The 26763-nt window shown below is 47.5% G+C and overlaps 1 long non-coding RNA gene across 1 annotated transcript; it reads right to left on the reverse strand.

The window, feature by feature from the left end:
- Window positions 1-988: 988 nt before the first annotated feature.
- On the reverse strand, window positions 989-19147 carry LOC129716138 (uncharacterized). Its single transcript, XR_008726593.1, has 2 exons — window positions 18918-19147; window positions 989-2617 (listed from the first exon to the last, which is right to left on the reverse strand). It is a non-coding gene; the product is annotated as an uncharacterized LOC129716138 (long non-coding RNA).
- Between the last annotated feature and the right edge of the window lie 7616 nt (window positions 19148-26763).

The following is a 26763-nucleotide window of genomic DNA, read 5'->3' on the forward strand; positions in this document are numbered from 1 at the left end:
ACCTTAAACCGATCCTTCCTTTCTTTCTAGAACCCGCACGATTTTGTGCATCTAAATCAAGTCTCCCCTCAGCCTCCTCTGATCCAGGCAGAGTCTCTCCAGTCCCAGACAAATCGTGGTTAGGGGCTGGAAGTTATTTTGTTCTTTTGGTTTCAGAGATACAGCACAGAAACAGGCTTCTCATCCACTCCGACCATTGATCTCCCGTTCACACCAGTTACATTTTATCCCAATTCCCATCACTCCTACATAACACTAGGAGCATTTTGTTTTTACGGAGGACAATTAACATACAAACCTGGACGCTCTTTGGGATGCGGAAGGAAACTTGAGGACCTGGGGCTAACCCACACCATCACAGGGAGAATGTGCAAACTCCTCGCAGACTGCACCCGAGGTCAGGATCGAACCAAGGTCTCTGGCTCATCCGGCTGTGTCACTGTGCTGCCATTAATCATCTACTTTAATCGGGAGCCATTTGATAATAGACAACAGGTGCAGGAGTAGGCCATTCGGCCCTTCAAGCCGGCACCGCCATTCTATGTGATCATGGCTGATCATCCATAATCAGTACCCCGTTCCTGCCCTCTCCACATATCTCCTGACTCCACTATTTTTAAGAGGCCTATCTAGCTCTCCCTTGAAACCATCCAAGAACTTGCCTCCACTGCCTTCTGAGGCGGAGAATTCCCACTGATTCACAACTCTCTGTGTGAAAACGTTTTTCCGTTCTAAATGGTCTACCCCTGATTCTTAAACTATGGCCCCTGGTACTGGATTCCTCCAACATCAAGAACATGTTTCCTGCATCTAGTCTAAAGATTATTATTCTATAGATGAAAGAATTAAGATTTTTATAAATTGATATTGGACAGTTTAATAATTATTGATAATAAGCTTCAACTTACTTAATTTTTATCGCTCTAAACACTTTGATTTTGGGTACATATTCCCATTACTGATTATCAAAGAGGAAGCAAATTCTCTATTGCTGTTTAATTCTAATATTTTATTAGTTTCCTTTGGTCAAATGGCCCAACCCTGTTCATGTTTTTTTATGTTCTTACATTGGAATCGGTACCTTTATGTTCCTATTTCACATTTTGCGCTCATGACCGTTCTTTGGGTGCAGGGATGGAATTTCTCTTGTATTGAACTCATCAGGCCGGAAAAATCACAACCAACAATTTAAATAATATTACAAATATAGCTGCAAGCCGTAACTCAACAAAATAATTATATTTAAAAGTAAGGTAGATAAAAATGCTGGAGAAACTCAGCGGGTGAGGCAGCATCTATGGAGCGAAGGAAATAGGTGACGTTTCGGGTTGAGACCCTTCTTCCCGAAACGGCACCAATTCCTTCGCTCCATGGATGCTGCTCCAGCATTTTTTTGTCTACCTTTGATTTTTCCAGCATCTGCAGTTCCTTCTCAAATATTTAAAAGTTGAATACCAGTGATTAGTGAGTGACCTGTTGAGCTGGAGCAAGTAAAAGTTTAGTTGTTCTGTTTTGGAACATATGACAATTAAACACTCGTGACTATGAGTACTGTGACCTGTATGCTGCTGACAATGAAACACTCCATTGAAATGTAAACTACAAGCAGTAACCAGCAGTGAAATGAGAAGGACAGCTGCATGAATAAACAGCACGGCGTACAGAACACTGGCCTCTGGCCCACAGCAGGAGACTGCTCAAGAGATCTAGTTTGTAAACTGACCTGACCACGAGATATTCTTGTCTGCAGATGCAGACTGTAGAACTATGTTAATTAATCTGCATCCAACCACTGACATCTTCGGCTTGGATAGTTTGTGCATTGTGAAAGTTCCAGTGATTATTTGATCATTTAGCACATCAAACATTGTCACAGGCACATGCCAATCAACACTTGGGTTATTAATGTTTCCAATGGGTATATGGTGATAAGAGTATATTTTGAGTGGCTGGCGTCTTGTGCTCAAAAGGTCGCTGACTATCCACGTAAATTACTTTGTCCCAACAAAGGTTTTTGAATATTCGGAGGTGCTCGTCAGTCGAGATGCGGTCCCATTATAAATATGTAAGTCAATGGAATCACTTGTTTAGTTTAATTCAGAGATGCAGCATGGAAACAGGCCCTTCAATTCTGCACTGACCAGCAATCCCCACACACTAGCACTATTGAATAGAATTGAATTTTATTTTTGTCATTCAGACCTTTCGGTCTGAACGGAATTTTGTTGCCTTGCAGTCATGCATATAATAAAAATGATAAAAACACACAATAAACACAAAATTTAACATCCACCAGTGAGTTCACCAGGCACCTCCTCACTGTGATGGAAGGCAAAAGTCTTAAAGACCCTGTCTCTTCCCTCCTTGTTCTCCCTCTGCGTTGAGGCGATCCAGGCCTCCGATGTTGTTACCCCGCCGGGCGATGGTAAGAAATATCAGTCCCGCGGCTGAATCCAGCTCCGCGAACGGGCCAGTTCAAACTCCGCGGCCCGGTGTGGTCGAAGCTGCCGACGTCCAGTCCAGTGGACGCAGCTGTTGTTGTGGGTGCTCCGGAAAAACAGGTCACCAACCTGTGACCTGCGAGCTCCCAACGATGTTGTCCACTGGGCCCGATATCCTACACACAAGGGATAATTTACAATTTTACCAAAGCCAATTAACCTATAAACCTGCACATCTTTGGAGCGTGGGAGAAAACCGGAGCTTCAGGAGGTAACCCACGTGGTCACGGGGAGAACGTACAAACTCCGTACAGACAGCACCCGTAGACAGGATCAAACCCGTGTCTCTGGCGCTGTGAGGCAGTAACGCTACCGCTGAGCCACCATGCACACGGTGTATCCGTTTAGTTTATTGTCATGTGTACCGAAGTACAGTGAACAGTTTTTTTGTTGTTGTGTACTATCCAGTTGTTGGATCCATGATTACAATCAAGCCGTCCACAATGTACAGATACAGGACAAAGGGAATAACATTTAGTACAAGATAAAGTCCAGTAAAGTCCTGTTTGGATCGCAGTAACAGGATCGGGCTGAGTCAGCATGGATTTACGAAGGGGAAATCATGCTTGACTAATCTTCTGGAATTTTTTGAGGATGTAACAAGTAGGATGGATAAGGGAGAGCCAGTGGATGTAGTGTACCTGGACTTTCACACAGCCTTTGATAAGGTCCCACACAAGAGATTAGTGTGCAAAATGAGAGCGCATGGTATTGGGGGTAGAGTGTTGACATGGATAGAGAAGTGGTTGGCAGACAGGAAACAAAGAGTAGGGATTAACAGGTCCCTTTCAGAATGGCAGGCAGTGACTAGTGGGGTAACGCAAGGCTTGGTGCTGGAACCACAGTTATTTAGAATATACGTTAATGATTTAGATGAAGGAATTTAAAATAATATTAGAAAATTTACAGCTGACACAAAGCTGGGTGGCAGTGTGAACTGTGAAGAGGATGCTATGAGAATGCAGGGTGACCTGGAAAGGCTGGATGAGTGGACAGATACATGACAGATGTAGTTTAATGTGGATAAATGTGAGGTTATCCACTTTGGTAGCAAAAACAGGAAGGAAGATTGGTATCCGAATGGTGTTGGTTGGGAAATGGGGAATTACAACGAGACCTGGGTGTCCTAGTACAACAGTCACTGAAAGTAAGCATGCAGGTACAGCAGGCAGTGAAGAAAGCGAATGGCATGTGGGCCTTCATAACGAGAGGAGTTGAGTATAGGAGCAAAGAGTTCCTTCTGCAGTTGATCTCTCTCCTGATTTTATACACCTCTATAAGATTACACTTCATCCTCCTGTGCTCCAAGGAATAGAGTCCCAGCCTACTCAACCTCTCCCTGTAGCTCAGACAATCAAGTCCTGATGGTCTAACGCAGCTTTGGCTGGTATGGTCCATGATAAGTTCAGGCACAGGAGCTGAGGCGGAAATTACAGGAAGCCTGTTGCACTAGTCATCATGGTTTTTCACAACGTACTTTTGTGCCCCACCTCCCCCCCCCCCCAAATAGTGAAAGCAGCATTGTGCGGGTGGGAGTTGGATGAGCAGGAGATCCTGCTGGTGCGGTGACATTCTCACTGTCAAAGCAAAATAAACACCAAACCAGACAGCCGTGAGCAAATGCTTATAACTTATCAGCAGAGATTTGAGAGCCGCTGTCCTTGTCGCTGGGTCTAAATCCTGGGCAGAGTTGTAGCTAATTATTGTGCAGTGTATTCATAGCTCTACTTAGTTTGCATATTTATGCTCAGATTCAAGAATGATTGCTATGGATTCGGAGGTCATAAATGTAAGGCCACTCTTTAAGCAAGAGGGGAGCTAAGGGGCAAGAGTGTTTTATTGTCATAGGGCAACAGAACATTTGAAATTCCATCTGAAGAAGAGTCTCGACCCGAAACATCACCTATTCCTTTGCTCCATAGATGCTGCCTCACCCGCTGGGTTTCTCCAGCATTTTTACCAATTAAATTCTATCCAATCAGGTCAGATATAGCACACATAAATACAATTGTCAAACTCGAGCAAGTTCCTGACTGATATCATCACTTGGTCTTGCCCCAATTCAGAATTTGAACTTGTGTGCGCTCGCCCTGTCTTTATCCATAACTAATTTAAAGCTAGCATTTTCTTCTGGAGGACTAGAATACAAGAACAGGGATGTAATGTTGAGGCTCTATAAGGCGCTGGTCAGGCCACATTTGGAGTATTGTGAGCAATTTTGGGCCCCATATCTCAGAAAGGATGTGCTGGCTCTGGAGAGGTTCCAGAGAAAGTTTGCAAGAATGAGGATGATTGGGTTAATGTAGGATAACCGCTTGACAGCACTGGGCCTGCACTCGTTGGAGTTTAGAAGGATGAGGGGACACCTCATTGAAACTTACCAAATAGTGAAAGGACTGGATAGAGTGGATGTGAAGAGGATGTTTCCACTAGTGGGAGAGTTTAGGACCAGAGATTATAGCCTCAGAATAAAAGGGCGTTCCTTTAAGAAACAAAGGACAAATTAATTTTGTCTGAGTGGTGGTGAATCTGTGGAATTCATTGCCACAGAAGGCTGTGGCTTAGTCAATGGATATTTTTAAGGCAGAGATAGATAGTTGATTAGTACGGTTGTCAGGGGTTTTGGGGCGAATGGGGTTAAGGGGGAAATATAGTTCTCAGCATTGTAGCCGTCTGAAGAAGGATCTCAGCCCAAAAGGCACCTATTCCTTTTCTCCAGAGATACTGTCTGACCCGCTGAGTTACTCCAGCTATTTGTGTCTATGGTTTACTTCAGCATCTGCAGTTCCATCCTACACATTGTAGCGCATCAGTTCCAGAGACAAAGTCCAATGTCCGCAATGGGGTAGAGGTGAATCATCAGTCAGCACCCCAGCTTTTTCTTCGTCCTCTTGGGCCCCCTTCGGTCGTGGCTAACCATGGGTGTCTCCAGGGTGCTATTCCCTATATGGAGGACGCCTGTGCGTGACTTCATTTAACGTGGGGAGACTGGTACACAGACAGCCACCCCACGGTCCTTGACATATCTGGGTCAGGATCCAGTGGCGTGGAGCCCAAGACGACCGGAGACACTTTTCTGCCGCAGCCTTCATCCGCTTTCCCAGCCGTTGTGACGCTCCACTTAGGTCAACCATCGTCCCCCACCTGTTCCATCGTTAAGGTCTTGGTTAGATCGCTCTTTGTCAGAGACCTCCCCCTCCACCTTACCGCCATGGGTGGCCCTACCAGGAGCATAGATAGCTCCAGACGGCATCGCTCTCAGGATCTCAGGACCACACAAGCTTCTCCACCATGACAAGGTGGCCATCCACGGACCGTTCAGAAGCCTGATAAGAGGGGAAGTCCTGAGTATGTGTGATCATGTCGGCTGCTTTTCTGAGGCAGCGTGAAGTGTAGACGGAGTCAACGGTGGGAAGTGTGGTGCGTGTGATGGACTGGGCTACATCTACAATGGTGGGGAGTGTGGTGTGTGTGATGGACTGGGCTACATCTACAATGGTGGGGAGTGTGGTCTGTGTGATGGACTGGGCTACATCTACAATGTACTGAGTTGAATGATCGGCCATGATCATATTGATAGGTGGTGCAGGCTCGAAGGGCCAAATAGCCTACTCCTGCACCGATTATCTATGTTTCTATGTCTATGTTTCTACAATGGTGGGGAGTGTGGTCTGTGTGATGGACTGGGCTACATCTGCAACTCTCTGCAGTTTCCTGCAATCTTGGGCAGAGCTGTTCCCAAACCAAGCTTTGATGCATCCCAACAGTGTGCTTTCCATGGTGCATCTGTGGAATCTCCTCCCTGTACTCCATCTCATCATTGTTCGTGATCCGGCCCATACAGTGTTAATAGGACATTTGGCCCAACATTGCCCATCTAAACACGTAAATGGCTCGATTGTAATCATGTGTTGTCTTTCTGCTGACTGGATAGCATGCAACAAACACTTTTCACTGTACCTCGATACACGTGACAATACACTAAACTAAACTAGGCCTGGCCTTAGTTCCCTATAATAGCGAGACTTTAAAAAATGTACGAGACTTTAAAAAATGTACACAATGAACACGTTCTCCCCGTGACCGCGTGGATTTTTCCGTGAGAACCGGATTCCTCCCACACTCCAAAGCTTTACAGGTTTGTAGGTTAATTAGAAGGTCATAAGTGATAGGAGTAAAATTAGGCCATTCGACTCATCAAGTCTACTCCGCCATTCAATCATGGCTGATCTATCTCTCCCTCCTAACCCCATTCCCCTGCCTCCCATATTCTCCGACACCGTATTAATCAAGAATCCATCTATCTCTGCCTTAAATATATCCACTGACTTGCCCTCCACAGCCTTCTGTGACAAAGAATTCCACCGATTCACTGCTCTCATCTCCTTCCTAAAAGGACGTCCTTTAATTATTTAGTTCTAGACGCTCCCACTAGTGGAAACATCCTCTCCACATCCATTCTATCCAGGCCTTTCACTATTCTGTACGTTTCAATACGGTCCCCCCCTCATTCTTCTAAACTTCAGCGTGTACAGGCCCAGTGCCGACAAACGCTCATCATAGGATCCCCTACTCATTCCAGGGATATGACCTCATTCTGAGTGCTGTCCGTGTGATAGATCTGGCCGCCGATTCTCTCTCCACAGCCACAAGTTGTGTCGGCCGATAAGATCCAGCAACGAAGATGCTTTGAGACATAAGCCATTTCTGCTTGGCACTAAACAGACTTGAACCCGCCGAGGTGAAGCAGGCAGTCCATGACTCCGGCAACAGATTTCATTAAAACCACCTTCTTTCCTCATTTGTCAGAGGCAATCCAAAGGAATGAGTGGGTAATGTTGGCTGCACTATCAAACCATGGGCATTGATTGGAGCTGGGGAGAATTACGTAGGAAACTATTTGCTCGCTAACAGAAAACAAGTGGTCTTGGTGGACATACAGACACAGCACAAGCCTTTTCTCAAAGGTTCATAACTTATAATTGGCTTGGCATAAAACATACCAAGTACACCCTCCGGCTGCTCCAATTTCCTCGCATGTCTCAAAGCCATGTGAGCTTGTAGGTTAATTGGCCTCTGAAAATTTCCCCTGGTGTGTAGTCGGATAACAAAGGCAAAGGGGTGATCATTGGTCAGTGTGGACTCATAGAAAATAAGTACAGGAGTAGGCCATTCAGCCCTTCGTGCCAGCACCGCCATTCAATATGATCATGGCTGATCATCTAAAATCAGTACCCCCTTCCTGCTGTCTTCCCATATCCCTTGATTCTGTTAGCCTAAAGAGCTACTGTATATCTAATGCCCGTGTTCCACTTAGGAAACCTGAACGGAAACCTCTGTGCGGGTGTGTGAGGTTATGGGGAGAAGGCCGGAGAATGGGGTTGATAGGGAAAGATAGAGCAGCCACAATTGAATGTGGAGTAGACTGGATGGGCCGAATAGCCTACCTGCTCCTAGAACCTATGAACATAGGGAGTAAAGAATGCAAACTCAATGGACAGAAAAAAGCTGGAGTAACAGCGGGACAGGCAGCATCTCTGGAGAGAAGGAATGGGTGACATTTCGGGTCTCGACCCAAAATGTCACCCATTCCTTCTGTCCAAAGATAGATAGATAGATAAATACTTTATTAATCCCCTCAGGGAAATTCAGATGTCCAGCAGCCAACACAGTCAGAACACAAAGCAGACAACACACAAAACACAGACAACACATAAAAGCAAAAAACAATCAAAAATAACCCAACAAACAACCACCAACAGTGCAAAGCATCCCCACACAGCCCAACGGCCAGCACTACAAAGTCCAATGGCTGCAGGGGTGAAGGATCTCCTGAACCGCTCTGCTCTACAGCGCAGGGAGAGGAGCCGGTTGTTGTTCCGTGTGCTCCCCTGACCCTCCAGAGTTTCATGGAGGGGGTGCCCGGAGTTGTTGAGGATGAAACATAGAAATATAGAAAATAGGTGCAGGAGGAGGCCATTCGGCCCTTCGAGCCAGCACCGCCATTCATTGTGATCATGGCTGATCGTCCCCTATCAATAACCCGCGCCTGCCTTCTCACCATATCATAGAAACATAGAAAATAGGTGCAGGAGTAGGCCATTCGGCCCTTCGAGCCTGCACCGCCATTCAATATAATCATGGCTGATCATCCAACTCAGTATCCCGTACCTGCCTTCTCTCCATACCCCCTGATCCCTTTAACCACAAGGGCCACATCTAACTCCCTCTTAAATATAGCCAATGAACTGGCCTCAACTACCTTCTGTGGCAGAGAGTGTGTATCCCTTGACTCCTCTAGCCCCTAGAGCTCTATCTAACCTTCTCTTAAATCCATCCAGTGACTTGGCCTCCACTGCCCTCTGTGGCAGGGAATTCCATAAATTCACAACTCTCTGGGTGAAAAAGTTTTTTCTCACCTCATTCTTAAATGACCTCCCCTTTATTCTAAGACTGTGGCCCCTGGTTCTGGACTCACCCAACATTGGGAACATTTTTCCCGCATCTAGCTTGTCCAGTCCTTTTATAATTTTTATGTTTCTATACGATTCCCCTCATCCTTCTAAACTCCAGTGAATACAAGCCTAGTCTTTTCAATCTTTCCTCATATGACAGTCCCGCCATCCCAGGGATCAATCTCGTGAACCTACGCTGCACTGCCTCAATCACAAGGATGTCCTTCTGCAAATTAGGAGACCAAAATTGGACACAATACCTAGATGTGGTCTCACCTGAGCCCTATACAGCTGCATAACCTCTTTGCTCCTATGCTCTCGTTATGAAGGCCAACATGCCATTAGCTTTCTTCACTGCCTGCTGTACATGCATGTTTACTTTCAGTGACTGGTGTACAAGCACACCCAAGTCTCGTTGCACTTTCCCTTTCCCTAATCTGACACCATTGAGATAATAATCTGCCTCCTTGTTCCTGCTGCCAAAGTTGCACATTTATCTACTGTACATTATACGGCATCTGCCCACTCACTCAACCTGTCCAAATCACCCTGCAACCTCCTAGCATCCTCTTCGCAGTTCACACTGCCACCCAGTTTTGTGTCACCTAAAAATGTGCTAGTGTTACTTTTAATCCCATCATCTAAATCATTTATATATTGTAAATAGTTGCGGTCCTAGCACCAAGCCTTGCGGCACTCCACTCACCACTGCCTGCCTTTCTGACAGGGACCCATTTAGTCATACTCTTTGTTTCCTGTCTGCCAATCAATACCCTACCCCCAAAACCATGTGCTCTGATTTTGCCCACTAATCTCCTGCGTAGGACCTTATCAAAGGCTTTCTGAAAGTCTAGATAGACTACATCCACTGGCTCTCCTTCATGCATTTTACTTGTCACATCCTCAAAAGGTTCCAGAAGATTAGTCAATCAGGGTTTCCCCTTCATAAATCCATGCTGACTTGGACCAATCATTTTACTGCTATCCAAATATACCATTATAACTGCTTTAATAATCGACTCCAGCATCCTCCCCACCACCGATATCAGGATAACTGGTCTGTAATTCCCCGTTTTCTCTCTTGCTCCTTTCTTGAAAAGTGGGATAACATTAGCTATCCTCCAATCTACAAGAATCTATCCCCTGCATGGAGAACCCGACCTTTTCTCTGTCGGGTCTCCGTTGTCGTTGGGGCCTAGCACCGTGGAGCGGCCTCCAGCAGGAACGACCTGGGGCTCCAGTCGCGGAGCCTGCGGACCTACTCACCATCGCGGAACTGGCCGAGTTCGGAGCGGGTGGAGCGGTGGTGGCGTGCTGCTGTGACCCGACCCCGGGGATTCGAAGGCTCCAACCGCAGGTCTGGCAGACAGGAACACCGGGTCCCTGCTGGGAGACCGTTTTTCGGGGCTTCCGCAACGGCGACTTGACCCGCCCGAGTTGTGGGGTTGAAGATTACCTGGAGCAGGGCCTTACATCATCGCCCCGCGCGGCTTGGAATGGCTGCGGGACTTTGCTAGCGGCCACCGGGGGCTCCAACAACAAGACCCGGAGCGCGGCCTTGCATCACCCGGCGCGGCGTTAATGGCCGCGGGACAATTACCATCGCCCGCCGGGGGCTTTGACTCTGACATCGGGAGGGGAATGGGAAGTGCAGGGGAGAGATAAGTTTTTGCCTTCCATCACAGCGAGGAGGAGATGCGCTGTGATGGATGTTTGTGTAAATTGTGTTGTGTCTTGGTTCTTTCTTGTGTATATGACTGCAGAAACAACATTTCATTTGAACCTCAATGGGGTTCAAATGACAAATAAATTGTATTGTAACTGATCCTGAATCTATTGAACATTGGAAAATTATCACCAATGCGTCCACTATTTCTAGAGTCACCTCCCAGAGGACCCTGGGATGCAGACCATCAGGCCCAGGGGATTTATCATCCTTCGGTCCCATTAGCCTACCCAATACTATTTCTCGCCTAATGAAAATTTCTTTCAGTTCCTCTACCCCATTAGATCCTCTGTCCTCCAGTACCTCTGGGAGATTGTTTGAGTCTTCCTTAGTGAAGATCCGAAGTATCTGTTCAACTCTTCTGCCATTTCCTTGTTCCCCATAATAATTTCACCCGTGTCTGCCTTCAAGGGACCCACATTTGACTTTGCTACTCTTTTTCCCTTAACATATCTAAATAAGCTTTTACTGTCCTTCTTTATATTCCTGGCCAGCTTCCACTCGTACTTCATCTTTTCAGCCCGTATTGCCCGTTTTATTTCCTTCTGTTGTCCTATGAAAGTTTCCCAATCCTCTGGCTTCCGGCTACTCTTTGCTGTGTTATACATCTTTTCTTTTAGTTTTATTCTGTCCCTAATTTGTCTTGTCATCCACGGTTGCCTCTTACTCCCCTTAGAATCTTTCTTCCTTTTGGAATGAAATGATATTGCGTCTTCCGGATTATGCCCAGAAATTCCTGCCATTGCTTTTCCACCTGCTAGGATCGTCAGTCCTGCTAGGTTCCCTTTCCAGTTGACCTTGGCAGCTCCTCTCTCATGCCTTCCTCGTCCCCTTTGTTCAACTGCATCACTGACACTTCCAATTTAACCTTCTCCTTCTCATATTGCTGTACTTTGGCCAGAAGGTATCAAACACGAGAATGTTCTTCTGTTTGTGACTGATGCAGCACCATACATGAAAAAAGCTGCTCATGCTCTTAAAGTTTTATCCCCCAAAATGTTGCATTTGACATGCTTTGCTCACGGACTCCATAGAATTGCCAAGCACATACGTAGCTTGTTTATAAATGGCGATCGCCTAATTTCCAATGTCAAGAAATCTTTCTCAAAGTACCATCACGTGTGCAGTTGCTCAAGGAAATGGCACTCGAGATTCCGCTACCTTCTCAGCCCGTTTTGACTAGGTGGGCTACATGGCGCTACACTTTACTAGTATGCTGCAAATTTTGAAAAGATAAAAGAAATCGCCAACTGTTTTGAAGAAGAAGAATCTGCTGCAGTCAGGATCGTCAGTAAAATCATGCAGTAAAAGTCCCTCCTTGTGTTTATTGCTTCCAATTTTCAAAATTTCCCACAAGCTATCACTTCCCTTGAGAAACGTGGTGAAACATTAGTGAATAACTTGCAGGTTTTCAACAAAGTAACTGGCGACATTCGTAATGTTCCTGGCGATGGAGGTAAAGACATACAAGGAAAATGTGAGAGAGTGATTTTAGTTAACAAAGATCTTGAAGAAATAGAAGACATAGCTAAAGTTCTCAAAGGTAATTGTAATGCACAAGATATCAACATGAATATAGAGTCTGTAGCTTGTTTCGGGTATGCACCAGTGACCTCAGCTGAGGTAGAAAGAAGTTTTTCACAACTGAAGCATATTCTGTTTGAAAGACAGCATAATTTAACACCAGATAATTTGAAAAAATGCTAATTATGTGCAACGAGGCAACTTTGGTCATTTAATGCTGAATACCTTTACAATTATCATCTTTAACCACATTTTGCTGGTGGAAATAAATGCCTTTTATTGTCAATAAATGCCTTTTTCGTCCCTTTTTAGTAATTTTATAATGCCTTTTTGCCTGCCTATTTTGGAGATTTTTAGCGCCTAAACATCCAGGCTCTATTTATGACCTTATAACATGCACCTGCCCGTGTTTGGCCCAAACCCCTCTGAACCTTTCCTGGCCTGGCACCCATCCAAATATCATGAATTGAGCTCCCCCCCACGGCAACAAAGCTGGCAGCCCTGCCACAGCCAGCATGTCCATCCAGCCACTCTCCCAAGTGCTTGATCGTATGTATGGGGTGTGTACAGGTCGGGCGTTGGTGACTGGGGAGGATCTGAACCACATTCACAGCATCATCAGTTTCATACATTCTCTATGCAAATTGCCACTGCCCCTCGGGGGAACTCTGGAACAATGCATCCTTTGTGCATGAAGTTTCTGGGGCTGCGACACAGACTCGCGCGTGATCGCAGTTGTTCAGTGGTACCAAGGTGACTAGAACCTCCCGTCCTCCTTGAAACACACTGAACACAAGCACAGTGTGGACAGGAAGCTGATCGCACTGGGATACGTTGCAGCTGCTTTATTACTGTCATGAAAAACTCTTTATGTGCTATCCATAACTGGAGTTTAGAGATACAGCTTGGTAACATGCCCACTCAGTCCACCGAGTCCACGCCGACCATCCATCACCCGTATATTAGTTCTACGTTCATACAGTCGTTAGTGATACAGTGTGGAAACAGGCCCTTCGGCCCAACTCACCCACACCGGCCAACAATGTCCCAGCTACACTAGTCCCACCTGCCTGCGTTTGGTCCATATCCCTCCAAACCTGTCCTATCCATGTACCAATCAAACTGCTTCTTACACGCTGGGATGGTTCCAGTGTCAACTGCCTCCTCTGGCAGCATATTCCATACACCCACATCCTCTGTGTGAAAACGTTATCCCTCGGATTCCTATTAAATCTTTTCCTCTTCACCTTGAACCTCTGTCCTCTGGTCCTCGATTCCCCTACTCTGGGCAAAAGACTCTGTGCATCTACCCGATCTATTCCTCTCATGGTTTTGTATATCTCTATAAACTCACCCCTCCATGGAATAGAGACCCAGCCTACTCAACCTCTCCCTATAGCTCACACCCTCTAGTCCTGGCAACATCCTCGTGAATCTTTTCTGAACCCTTCCAAGCTTGACAATATCTTTCCTATAACACGGTGCCCAGAACTGAACACAATATTCTAAATGCGGTCTCACCAACGTCGTATACAACTGCAACATGACCTCCCAACTTCTATACTCAATACTCTGACTGATGAAGGCCAAAGGCCAAAACCCTTTTTGACCGCCTTATCCCACTTTTACATCCTTACAGAATGTACAGAAGCCAATGAATAGCCAATTGACAATAGACAATAGGTGCAGGAGTAGGCCATTACGCCCTTCGAGCCAGCACCGCCACTCAATATGATCATGGCTGATCATCCCCAATCAGTACCCCGTTCCTGCTTTCTCCCCATATCCCCCGACTCCACTACTTTTAAGAACCCTATCTAGCTCTCTCTTGAAAGCATCCAGAGAACCCGCCTCCAACGCCCTCTGAGGCAGAGAATTCCACAGATTCACCACTCTCTGTGAGAAAAAGTGTTTCCTCATCTCCGTTCGAAATGGCTTACTCCTTATTCTTAAACTGTGGCCCCTGGTTCTGGACTCCCCCATGAACCTACCATACATGAGTACAATTAAGCTATAAACAAGGTGGTGTGGAGAGAAAAATACCAGAGTGCAGAATATTGTATTACAGTTACAGAGAAAAAGAACAAGGGCAGCCGTTCTAACTGTAAGGACCGTTCAGTAGAATGTTAACAACTAAAAAGGCAGAAGCTGTCATAAAGTCATGCAGCACAGAAACAGGCCCTTCAGCCTAACTTGCCCATGCCAACCAAGATGCCCCATCTACACTAGCCGCACCAGCCTGCGTTTGGCCCATATCCCTCTAAACCTTTCCTGTCCCCGTACCTGTCCAAATGTTTTTTAAATTTTGTGACAGTACCATATCGCTGTTCCTGAATCTGGTGGTACTTTCTTTCAAGCATTTGTATCTTCTAGGAAACGAGACGATATGATAGACCTTTATTTTGAAGACATGAGACGGGAATTGGCTCGGATGGACGGGCAAATTATACTTATAGGGTTGACTGTGGAGATGCAATGGCAAAGGTTTAAAGACCGCATGGATGAACTCCAAAAATTGTTCATCCGTGTCGGGTGAAAAAATAAAACGAGGAAGGCGGCTGAACTGTGGCTAACGAGGGAAATCAAGGATAGTGTTAAATCCACAGAAAAGGCATATAAATTGGCCAGAGGAAGCAACAAACCGGGAGCAGGAGGGATCTCCTTTGGCATTCTGGACTGGGAGAAATTTACAAGTTAACAGAGGAGGACAAAGGGGTTAATTAAGAGGGGCAAAAAAGAGCATAGAAACATAGAAAGTAGGTGCAGGAGGAGGCTATTCGGCCCTTCGAGCCAGCACCACCATTCATTGTGATCATAGCTGATCGATATCTGTGCCTGCCTTCTCCCTATATCCCTTGACTTCACTAGCCCCTAGAGCTCTATCTAACTCTCTCTTAAATCCATCCAGTGACGACCTCCACGGCCCTATGTGGCAGAGAATTCCATAAATTCACAACTCTCTGGGTGAAAAAAAAATTTCTCACCTCAGTCTTAAATGACCTCCCCTTTATTCTAAGACTGTGGCCCCTGGTTCTGGACTCACCCAACATTGGGATTCATTTTCCCGAAAGAAAGCTTGCGGGGAATATAAAAACTGACTGTAAAAGCTTCTTTAGGTATGTAAAAAGGAAAAGATTAATGAAGACAAATGTAGGTCCCTCACAGTCAGAGACAGGTGAATCTATAATGGGAAACAAGGAAATGGCAGTACAGTTAAACGAGTACTTTGATTCTGTCTTTACTAAGGAAGACACAAACAATCTCCCAGAAATACTAGGGAACCGAGGCTCTAGTGGGAGGGAGGAACTGAATGGAAATCCACATTAGTCAGGAAATGGTGCTAGGTAAACTTTTGGAACTGAAGGCAGATAAATCCCCAGGGCCTGATGGTCTGCATCCCAGAGTACTCAAGGAGGTGGTCCTAGAAATTGTGGATGTATTGGTGATCATTTTCATTGGAGATCGAAGGGTCTCGACATGGTATTGGGGGTAGTGTATTGACATGGATAGAGAACTGGTTGGCAGACAGGAAGCAAAGAGTAGGAATTAACGGGTCCTTTTGAGAATGGCAGGCAGTGACCAGTGGGGTGCCGCAAGGCTTTGTGCTGGGGCCCCAGCTATTTACTATATATATATTAACGATTTAGACGAGGGAATTAAATGTGACACCTACAAGTTTGCAGATGACACATAGCTGGGGGGCAGTGTGAGCTGCGATGAGGATGCTATGTGGTTGCAGGGTAACTTCGATAGGTTGGGTGAGTGGGCAGATGCATGGCAGATGCGGTACAATGTGGATAAATGTGAGGTTATCCACTTTGGTGGCAAGAACAGGAAGGCATATTCTGAATAAGGGTCTCGACCCGAATTGTTGCCTATTGCTTCATTCCATAGATGCTGCCTCACCCGCTGTGTTTCTCCAGCATTTTTGTCCACCTTCGATTTTCCAGCATCTGCAGTTCTTTCTTAAATATTATCTGAATGGCGTCAGATTAGGAGAAGGGGAGGTGTCATGAAACCTGGGTGTGCTTGTACATCAGTCACTGAAAGTAAGCATGCAGGTACAGCAGGCAGCGAAGAAAGCCAATTGTGAGAGGATTTGATTAAAGGAGCAAGGAGGTCTTACTGCAGTTGTTCAGGACCCTGGTGAGACCGCACGTGGAATATTGAGTGCAGTTTTGATCTTCTAATTTGAATAAGGACATTATTGTTATTGAGGGAGTACAGCGTAGGTTCACCAGGTTTATTCCCGGGATGGCGGGACAGTCATATGCTGAGAGAATGGAGCGGCTGGATCTGGATGTAGGAGGCTTCAAATAGAGCATCACTCAGCACTGGACAATTTTTACATTTTATCAAGCCAATTAACCTACAAACCTGTAGTGTGGGAGGAAACCGAAGATCTCGGAGAAAACCCATGTAGATCATGGGGAGAACATATAAACTCCATACAGACAGCACCCGTGGTCGGGAGTGAACCCGCCACCGAGCTTGTATACTCTGCAATTTAGAAGGATGAGAGGGGATCTTATTGAAATATGGCAGAGCATGCTGTCCGGTTGCATCATGGCTTGGTTCGGCAACTTGAGTGCCCAGGAGCGAAAAAGACTACAAAAAGTAGTAAACACTGCCCAGTCCATCATCGGCTCTGTCCTCCCTACCATCGAGGGGAACTATCGCAGTCGCTGCCTCAAAAAGGCTGGCAGCATCATCAAGGACCCACATCATCCTGGCCACACACTCATCTCCACGCTACCTTAAGGTAGAAGGTACAGGAGCCTGAAGACTGCAACGTCCAGGTTCAGAAACATCTTCTTCCCCACAGCCATCAGGCTATTGAACTCAACTCAAACAAAACTCTGAACATTAATAGCCCATTATCAGTTTATTTGCACTTTATCTGTTTTATTTATCCATGTGTGTGTATATATTTATACAATGGTATATTGACACACTGACCTGTTCTTCTATATTCTGTTGCGCTGAAGCAAAGCAAGAATGTCATTGTCCTATCTGGGACACATGACAATAAACTCTCTTGAATCTTGAATCATGAATCATGTGGCTAAATGTGAAGTTATCCACTTTGGTGGCAAGAACAGGATGGCAGATTATTATCTGAATGGTGTCAGATTAGGAAAGGGGGAGGTGCAAGGGGAGGTGTGCTTGTACATCAGGCACTGAAAGTAAGCATGCAGGGGAGGGGGAGGGGAGCTCCTCGTGTGAGTGGTCTCATGTTTCCCGAGCCGCCCGCCCGCAGTTTAAATAGTCGCTGAGCCCAAAGATCTTTGGCTGAGTTTGAGCGGGGCAGCTGTTGTCTGGAGATAGGCGACAGGGAGGAGAAGAGGAGAAGGCCAGCTGTCTGGCTCCCTCCCTCCACCACACTACTCCGGAGCAGCTTTGCTCACCACTACATCCCCCATTCATTCACTCACTCACAGCGGCGCGGGAGGGACGAGGGAGCAGGGTGTGAGCGGGCAGGGGTGGAGTTGGGGCCGGACACAGGCGGAGCAAGCAGCGAGGCTCGGCTGGGAGAGGAGACCCGGGCTGGGTACAGAGGGTAGAGAGCAAAGATCCTATAGCAGAGCTACACCGTCTTTGGTAGAGAGGGTCACACGAGGGGGAGAGTTAGAGGAGGGAGACAGAGTTAGAGGAGGGAGGGAGACAGAGTTAGAGGAGGGAGGGAGACAGAGTTAGAGAGAGAGGAGGGAGAGAGAGTTAGAGGAGGGAGAGAGAGTTAGAGAGGAGAGAGAGAGTTAGAGGAGGGAGAGAGAGTTAGAGGAGGGAGAGAGAGTTAGAGGAGGGAGGGAGAGAGAGTTAGAGGAGGGAGGGAGAGAGAGTTAGAGGAGGGAGAGAGAGTTAGAGGAGGGAGAGAGACAGAGTTAGAGGGAGAGGAGGGAGACAGAGTTAGAGGGAGAGAGAGACAGTTAGAGGAGGGAGAGAGAGAGAGTCAGAGGAGGGTGACAGAGTTAGAGGAGGGAGGGAGAGAGAGTTAGAGAGGGAGAGAGAGTTAGAGGAGGGAGAGAGAGTTAGAGGAGGAGGAGAGTTAGAGAGGGAGAGAGAGTTAGAGGAGAGGAGAGAGTTAGAGGAGGGAGACACAGTTAGAGCAGGGAGAGGGAGAGAGTTAGAGGAGGGAGGGAGAGGGAGAGAGAGAGTTAGAGAGGAGAGAGTTAGAGGAGACAGTTAGAGGAGGGAGAGAGAGAGTTAGAGGAGGGATAGAGAGAGCTAGAGGAGAGGAGAGAGAGAGAGAGAGAGAGGGAGAGAGGTTAGAGAGAGAGAGAGTTAGAGGAGGGAGAGAGAGTTAGAGGAGGGAGAGAGAGACAGAGTTAGAGGAGGGAGAGAGAGACAGAGTTAGAGGGAGAGGAGGGAGACAGAGTTAGAGGGAGAGAGTTAGAGGGAGAGAGAGGGAGGAGGGAGAGAGAGTTGTTGGAGAGACAGAGAGTTAGAGGAGGAGAGAGAGAGAGAGAGAGTAGAGGGAGAGAGAGAGAGAGTTAGGAGAGAGAGAGAGAGTTAGAGGAGGAGGAGGGAGAGAGAGTTTAGAGGAGGGAGAGAGAGAGTTAGAGTTAGAGGAGGGAGAGAGAGAGTTAGAGGAGAGAGGGAGACAGAGAGAGTTAGAGGAGGGAGACAGACACAGTTAGAGGAGGGAGAGAGAGCTAGAGGAGGGAGAGGAGGCCACAGAGGGAGCAGCGAGGCCCGGCCGGATCACCTCACCTCACACCGCCTCACATCACATCACTGTGGTCCGACAGCAAGGCCTCGCCGGCGAGCAGCACCGTCACCGCCGCCCAGGGAGGGAGAGACACTGACCGTGCGAGTGGAGAGTGGGCGGGGATCCATGAAGGGTTCCGGGAACCTCCAGCAGGCCAGGGATGGAAGAGATTAAGGACGTTTCTTGCAGCACGGTGAAGGGCGCCAACCGCGGGAAGGTACAGAGGCCGGCTCTGCCATCAAACCCCAACAGGTAGGAACCGGGAACCACATCCCCCCCCCCCTCATCCCCCCTCCTCCACCCCTCCCCTCCACCTCCACCCCCACCCCTCATCCCCCCCCCCCCCCCCCCCCCCATCATCTCCTCCCCCCTCCTCCACCCCCTCCTCCTCCTCCCCACACCCTCATCCCCTCCACACACACGCCCCCACATCATCCTTCCCTCCTGCTCCTCCTCCTCCCTCCCCCTCCCCCTCCATCCCACACCCCTCATCCCCTCCATACCACCGCCCAATCTATTCCTCCCCCCCCCCCCTCTTCCACCTCTCCTCCTCGCTCCCTCCTTCCCACACCCTCATCCTCCTCCTCCTCCACACACCCTCATCCTCCCCCACATCATCCTCCCCTCCCCCTCTTCCCCTCCCTCCTCCTTCCTTCCTCCCCCCCTCCCCCCTTCCTCCCCCTCTCTCCCTTCCCCCCCCCCCCTCCCCCCCTCTCCTCCTCCCTCCCCCCCCCCCCTCCTCCTCCTCCCCCCCCCCCTCCTCCCCCTCCCCCCCCCTCCTCCCTCCTTCCTCCCCCCCCCCCCCTCCTCCTCCCCTCCCTCCCCCCTCCCTCTCCCTCTCTCCCCCCCCTCCTCCTCCCTCTCCTCCTCCCCCCTCTCCTCCTCCTCCTCCCCCTCCCCCCCTCTCCTCCCTCCCCCTCCCTCCCCCCCCCCCCTCCCTCCTCCTCCCTCCCCCCCTCCCCCCTCTCCCCTCTCCTTCCCCCCCCCTCCCTCCTCTTCCATTCCCCCCTCCTCCACCCCCCCCCCCTCCCTCCTTCCTCCCCCCCCCCCTTCTTCTCCTCCTTGGGTGAGTGTAATGGTGAGAGAGGATGGGGAAGATGAGTAGTTAAATAGTGGGGATTAGGGCTGAGAGAGGGTCGGAGCGGAGAGAGTGTAAGGGGGGGAGGGGAAGATGAGGGTGAGGTGGTAGAAAGAGTGTAAGATGGGAGATGGAGAGTGTAATGGGGCAGATAGAGGAGCGGTGAAGGGGGAGGGAGAGGAGAGCGGGCAGGGTGAGAGGGGAGACTGTGTTAGTGTCTTTCCTGAAGCTGATGGAGTGAGGGTGAATTCTGAGAGCCAGGTCCTCTGGTTGAGACACCCCGGGCTGGGTGGTGCTGGCAAAATTGTCCAACTTCCAGTATAGTCCCTGGTGGACTCTTCAGAAGAGATGACCACAAGTTACAAGGACACGAGCAGAGTGCGGGCAGACCTGGATTGTTTCTGCTGGAGCATCGGAGGTTGAGGGGAGGAGACCTGATAAAAGTTCAGAACATTGCGAGCTACATACAGGTACTCCTCAACTTACGATATTTCGATTTTACGATGGTGCAAAAGCAACACGTATTCAGTAGACAAAAATGCTGGAGAAGCTCAGCGGGTGCTGAAGTCCGAAGAAGGTTTTCGGCCCGAAACGTTGCCTATTTCCTTCGCTCCATAGATGCTGCTGCACTCGCTGAGTTTCTTCAGCACTTTTGTCTACCTTCGATTTTCCAGCATCTGCAGTTCCTTCTTAAACACATTCTTCAGTAGAAACTGATATGCGGTATGATACTCTCCCGTGATGCTGGGCAATGGCAGCGAGCCGCAGCTCCCAGAAAGCCATGCAATCGCGAGTGTCAATAAGTGTGTTCTGTGTTGCCCCCCCCCGACAGCATAGCGCTTCTTCTGTGCCGCCACTCCCACAGTGCAGCACCGCACCATAGCTCATAGAGAACTTGGTCAACATGGACTAGTTGGACCGAACGTCCTATATCTGTGCTGTCTGATTATGTTCTCCCTGTGGGATTTTCTGGAACATTGAGGCAGTGAATGGTGAAAGTCTGACAATGTGCACTTTAACCACAAGTGATTTTTTTTTTTCTATCACAAATCTCAAATTTTGGAGTACAGAGTCAAATAAATAAATGATAGGTCTTTGTCCAAAACATTATGGAGGGCACTGTAGATAGTTCAGGCAGTCAGAACTTATTTCCCCAGGGTGGAAATGTTAAAGACTAGAAGGTTTAAAGTGAAAGGTTCAAAGTTTAAAGGAGATGTGCAGGGAAAGTTTTTTTTACACAAAGGTGGGTGTCTGGAACTCGCTGCTCGGGGTGGTGGTGGAGACAGATACGATAATGGTGTTCAAGAGGCTTTTAGTTAGGCACACGGACATGGAACTGATGCGCTACAATGCTGAGAACTATATTCTGCACTCTGTATCTTCCCCTTTGCTCTACCTATTGTACTGAGAGAATGGAGCGGCTGGGCTTGTACACTGGAGTTTAGAAGGATGAGAGGGCATCTAATTGAAACATATAAGATTATTAAGAGTTTGGACACGCTAGAGGCAGGAAACATGTTCCCGATGTTGGGCGAGTCCAGAACTGGGGCACAATTTAAGAATAAGGGAATAGCCATTTAGAACGGAGACGAGGAAACACTTTTTTCGCAGAGAGTGGTGAGTCTGTGGAATCCACTGCTTCGGTGGAGGCAGGTTCTCGGATACTTTCAAGAGAGAGCTAGATAGGGCTCTTAAAGATAGCGGAGACAGCACCCATAGTCAGAATGGAACCTGGGTCACTCGCGCGGTAAGACTGTGCCACCCCTGATTTACAGAGTAAACAATAAATTCAGTAAATTAATAACATCAATGTTATTGCAGTAGAAAAGTTTAAGGTGAGAGGAGAAAGGTTTAATAGAAACCCGAGGGGTAACTTTCTCACACAGAAAGTGAGTGTGTGGAACGAGCTGCCAGAGAAGGTAGTTGAGGCAAGGACACCACCTTGGCCCACACTTTTGTTTCACTCCTACCATTGGGGAGAAGATATAGGAATCCATTGGAGACCATAGAAAGCATTTTATCGGGATGCATCACAACACGGTTTGGGATCAGCATCCAAGACCAGAAGAAATTGCAGCGAATTGTGGACGCAGCCCAGACCATCGCACAAACCAACCTCCCTTCCATTGACTCCATCTACACCTCACGCTGCCTCAGCAAGGCCAGCAGCATCATCAAGGACCAGTCACACCCCGGCCACTCCCTCTTCTCTCCTCTCCCATCAGGCAAAAGGTACAGAAGTGTGAAGACGCACACCTCCAGGGACAGTTATCAGGCATCAGAATCCTACCACGACTGAGAGCAGTGCTGAATTACTATCCACCTTTTTGACGACCCTCGGACTATCCTTGATCAGACTTTGCTGGCTTTATCTTGTACTAAATGTTATTCCCTTATCATGGTGGCGCAACGATAGACTGACTACGGGTGCTGTATGTATGGAGTTTGTACGTTTTCCCCGTGACCATGTGGGTTTTCTCCGAGACCTTTGGTTTCCTCCCACACTCCAAAGATGTAAAGGTTTGGAGATTAATTGGTGTGGGTTGGATGGTGTTAATGCGGGGATCGCTGGTCGGCACGGACTCGGTGGGTCGAAGGGCCTGTTTCCGCACTGTATCTCTAAACTAAACTAAAAATCATGTTTTTGTACACTGTAAAATGGATAGATTGTAATCATGTATCGTCTTTCTGCTGACTTCTGTGCTGTTGGTCTCTGTGACTGCACCCCTCTCTGACACAAGTGAAGGTCCTGCTCAGAACACAGCCTGTCTGCTCCAAAGTCAAACAGGGACTGCTACAGGTCAGGCAACATCTGGAGGGATTACCAATCTTGTGTTCAGCGTTCCCAGACATAGTCATGCAGCACAGAAACAAGTCCTTCGTTGAATGGGTCTCCCAACTTACCTCATTGTTGGCCATCCACTAATTGAATCTGCACTTCTAATGCTCTAACACTATTCTGGTTATTTTTCACTTTGCACTACCTCTTTGAGTCATAAAGTGTGGAAACAAGCCCTTTGGCCCAACTTGCCCTCATCGATCAACATGCCCCATCTACACTAGTCCCACCTGCCCACACCCACCAACATGCCCCATCTACACTAGTCCCACCTGCCCACACCCACCAACATGCCCCATCTACACTAGTCCCACCTGCCCACACCGACCAACATGACCCATCTACACTAGTCCCACCTGCCCACACCGACCAACATGCCCCATCTACACTAGTCCCACCTGCCCACACAGACCAACATTCCCCATCCACACTAGTCCCACCTGCCCACACCGACCAACATGCCCCATCCACATTAGTCCCACCTGCCCACACCGACCAACATGTCCCATCTCTACTAGTCCCACCTGCCCGCATTTGGTCCATATCCCTCCACACCTTGATGCCCCTGTCTCACTTAGGAAACCTGAACGGAAACCTCTGGAGACTTTGCACCCCACCCAAGGTTTCCGTGCGGTTCCCGGAGGTTTTTGTCAGTCTTCCTAATGGTGGAAAGTGGTTTCAGCTTCTTCTATGTTCCGGCGATTAATTCAAAAATTTCCGGCTGCGACTAAAAATAGGTTGCCGTTTTAAAAATTGGTGATTTTTTAGTAGAAGCCGGTTGCGATGCTTGTTGAAGGTGGTTGCCGGAAGTTGCAGGTAGTGGAAGGCAAGACCTCCCTGGTGGAATAAAACTGGGTGGGGAAAAAAAGGTCTTATGCCAGAACATAATGGGACGATATGTTACACTTGTGCAACATGTTGGTGAGCCTGCAGTTTGAATTTCATTTATTGTCACGTGTACTGAGGTTCTGTGAAAAGCATTTGTTGCATGCTAATCAGTTAGTGGAAAGACAATACATGATTACAATCGACCATCTACCGTGTACAGATACAAGATAAAGGGAATAACGTGGATAACGTTTAATACAAGATAAACCCAGTAAAGTCCGATTAATTTTAGTACGTGGGTACTAATGAGGTAGATAGTAGTTCAGGACCGTTCTCTAGTTGGTGATAGGATGGTTTTGTTGTCTGGAAAGAAACTGTCCCTAAATCTGGAGGTGTGTATTTTCACACTTCTGTGCCGTTTGCCTGACGGGAGAAAATGGAGTGGCCTGGGTGCGACTTGTCCTTGATTATGCTGCTGGATTAAGTTGGAGTATTGGGTTTTATTTTGGCCATCCTGCTATAGGAAAGATGCCTTTAAACTGGAAACAATGCCGAGAAGATTTACGAGGATGTTATCAGGAAATAAGGACCTTTGGTCCACGGAGATGTTGGGCAGACTAGAACTTTATTCCTTGGAGCATAAGAGACTGAGGGTGATCTTGCAGTATGTATAAAATTAAAGCTGGAATAAATAGTGGATGCACAGTCTTTTATCCAGAGTAGGGGAATCAAGTACCAGCGGACATAGGTTTAAAGTGAGAGGAGAACGATTTAATAGGAATCTGAAGGGTAACTTTTTCACTCAAAGGGTGGTGGGTATATAGAACAATCTGCCAGAGGAGGCAGTTGAGGCCAATAACTTGAAGACATTTGAACAAGTACACAAATAGTAAGGGCGGTCACGGTGGCGCAGCGGTAGAGTTGCTGCCTTACAGCGCATGCAGCGCCGGAGACCCGGGTTCGATCCCGACTACAGGTGCTGTCTGTACGTTCTCCCCGTGGCCTGCGTGGGTTTTCTCCGAGATCTTCGGTTTCCTCCCACACTCCAAAGACGGTCAGATTTGTAGGTTAATTGGCTTGGTAAATGTAAATTGTATCTAGTGGGTGAAGGATAGTGTTAATGTGTGGAGCTCGATGGTCGGCGCGGACGCGGTGAGTCGAAGGGCCTGTTTCCGTGCTGTATCTCTAAAACTAAAAGCTAAAAAAAGAATAAGAAATATTTAGAGGCCCATCACAGGCAAATGGGATTAACTTAGATGGAGAATTTTGGTTGGCACTGATGGGTTGGATCAAAGAGCCTGCTTCTGCACTGTGGGACTCTGTGACCCTCTCACCAATGTCTCCACCCAATGTGGGCCTCCCCCACCAGCTGGGAGGGAATTATACCCCTCACCCCCACCCAACCATGTTATAGCTGGGTGTACTCCACAGTTTAGTTTAGAGATATTGCATGAACACAGGCCCTTCAGCCCACAGAGTCCACGCCGACCATTGATCACCTGTTCACACTAGTTCTATGTTATCCCACTTTCTCATCCACTCCTTACACACGAGGGACAATTTACAGAGGGCAAATTAATCTGCAGTCCCGCACATCTATGGGATGTGGGAGAAAGCCGCAGCACCCGGAGGAAAGGGAGGTTACAGGGAGATTGTGCGAACTCCACACAGACGACACTTGAGGTCAGAATTGAACCTGGGTCTCTGACGCTGTGAGGCAGCAGCTCTACCGGCTGTGCCGCCGTGAGGGAATTCTGCACGGCTGGAAGGTTGGTTTAAATCAAGGCTGCTCTCCTCCGGGATGATGACCATTACTGTTCACGTTCCCACTTCCTAAAACATTGCCGTTCCCCAAGCTTAAGCTTAAAGAATCTTAAGAAAGAAATTAGAAAAGCTAAAAGAAGATATGAGGTTGCTTTGGCAAGTAAGGTAAAAGTAAATCCGAAGGGTTTCTACCGCTATATTAATAGCAAAAGGATAACGAGGGATAAAATTGGTCCATTAGAGAGTCAGTGGACAACTATCTGCAGAGCCAAAAGAGATGGGGGAGATATTGAACAGTTTCTTTTCTTCGGTATTCACCAAGGAGAAGGATATTGAATTATGTGCGGTAAGGGAAACAAGTAGAGTAGCTATGGAAACTATGAGGATCAAAGAAGAGGAAGTACTGACACTTTTGAGAAATATAAAAGTGGATAAGTCTCCAGGTCCGGACAGGATATTCCCTAGGACATTGAGGGAAGTTAGTGTAGAAATAGCAGGGGCTATGGCAGAAATATTTCAAATGTCATTAGAAACGGGAATAGTGCCGGAGGATTGGCGTACTGCGCATGTTGTTCCATTGTTTAAAAAGGGGTCTAAGAGTAAACCTAGCAATTATAGACCTGTTAGTTTGACGTCAGTGGTGGGCAAATTAATGGAAAGAATACTTAGAGATAATATATATAAGCATCTGGATAAACAGGGTCTGATTAGGAACAGTCAACATGGATTTGTGCCTGGAAGGTCATGTTTAACTAATCTTCTTGAATTTTTTGAAGATGTTACTCGGGAAATTGATGAGGGTAAAGCAGTGGATGTTGTGTATATGGACTTCAGTAAGGCCTTTGACAAGGTTCCTCATGGAAGGTTGGTTAAGAGGGTTCAATGGTTGGGTATTAATGGTGGAGTAGCAAGATGGATTCAACAGTGGCTGAATGGGAGATGCCAGAGAGTAATGGTGGATGATTGTTTGTCAAGTTGGAGGCCAGTGACGAGTGGGGTGCCACAGGGATCTGTGTTGGGTCCACTGTTGTTTGTCATGTACATCAATGATCTGGATGATGGTGTGGTAAATTGGACTAGTAAGTATGCAGATGATACTAAGATAGGTGGGGTTGCGGGTAATGAAGTAGAGTTTCAAAGTCTACAGAGAGATTTATGCCAGTTAGAAGAGTGGGCTGAAAGATGGCAGATGGAGTTTAATGCTGATAAGTGTGAGGTGCTACATCTTGGCAGGACAAATCAAAATAGGACGTACATGGTAAATGGTAGGGAATTGAAGAATGTAGGTGAACAGAGGGATCTGGGAATAACTGTGCACAGTTCCCTGAAAGTGGAATCT

The sequence above is a fragment of the Leucoraja erinacea genome, unplaced genomic scaffold, assembly GCF_028641065.1.
Source record: "Leucoraja erinacea ecotype New England unplaced genomic scaffold, Leri_hhj_1 Leri_172S, whole genome shotgun sequence".
Taxonomy (NCBI): domain Eukaryota; kingdom Metazoa; phylum Chordata; class Chondrichthyes; order Rajiformes; family Rajidae; genus Leucoraja; species Leucoraja erinaceus.